Consider the following 1,223-nt stretch of genomic DNA (forward strand, 5'->3'; position numbering starts at 1 on the left):
TACATCATGGTGCTCTAAGTCGTCCCGTCATTTCCTCTCCACTACTTCATGGTCACAATGCAATGCATTCCTAGTCAGAGTCAAATGCAAAGGCTATTAATCAAATACATGATCGGCCCATCCTTAAGCCATCTCCCGAAAAGGAATGATTCTCGTGGAACCCGATAGTACGTCAATCGTACATGCTTAAGGTAACATCTCATTCACTACAACTCATCACTGAATACTCCTGGACGGTCACATGATCATGCCTCTTACGGTCGGTCAGTCGTTGTTCCGTGATATCATGTATCCTTACTAGGGTACCCCCTAGTTCACGACCTCAAGTCGGATACTTGCCCAACAAGGCATAAACATAAACAATGCTTTCACATTTTTGTGGAGTCATGCTTCTCATCTAAGCTATGATCTCATTCCCCAACTTTTATATCACAACCCACCCTACCCGGGTTCATCGCATTGTTCACGACATCATCTTATTCAATCTTTCCACTCTATCCCTCGCCAAAGCAGGGACTAGTCGCCCAAGCGACAATTCATCTTTAAATCTCATATAAACTTGAGCCTTCCTTGCCCAAGCGAAGGTACTATCGCCCAAGCGAGGCCTATCCTCGCTCAAGCGAGACATCTCTCGCCCAAGCGAGAGAGTTCCAGGGGCTCCTTACAATCCTGGGCGTTCTCGCTCAAGCGATGCCCTTACTCGCCCAGGCGAGGCTTGCTCGCCCAAGCGAGATTCTGTCGCCCAGGCGAGGGAGTTCCAGAACCAAAACATCCCCTCGCCCAGTCCCTCGCCCAGTCCCTCGCCCAGTCCCTCGCTCAGTCCCTCGCCCAGTCCTCTCCCAAGCGAGAGTTTCTCGCCCAAGCGACTGGGACTTGGACAGAAAACCAATTTTTGCCCTTTTCGGCTAATCAAATGTATTTTCACATGGTTTTTCAAACACCTGCACTCAGAAAAGTTCCCAACAACATTCGTATACAATATTCAACACATTTCATCAACAATCATATATATTCAAAAGCATTCAAACATAAATGTTCTTGGGTTTCTTAGAACCAAAGTTAACTCCAAAACCTTTGAGATGGTTTAGGAGATCCGGGTGTCATATTCGGACACCACTATGTCACGATGTGTTCTCTCTCACCTTAATGAAGCGTGCTTTAAATTGTCAACTAAGGGTGGTTTGGTTTTCAAGGTTCGAACACCGAAATCTTCGTAACTACCA

Source organism: Lupinus angustifolius, chromosome LG03 (assembly GCF_001865875.1).
Source record: "Lupinus angustifolius cultivar Tanjil chromosome LG03, LupAngTanjil_v1.0, whole genome shotgun sequence".
NCBI lineage: Eukaryota > Viridiplantae > Streptophyta > Magnoliopsida > Fabales > Fabaceae > Lupinus > Lupinus angustifolius.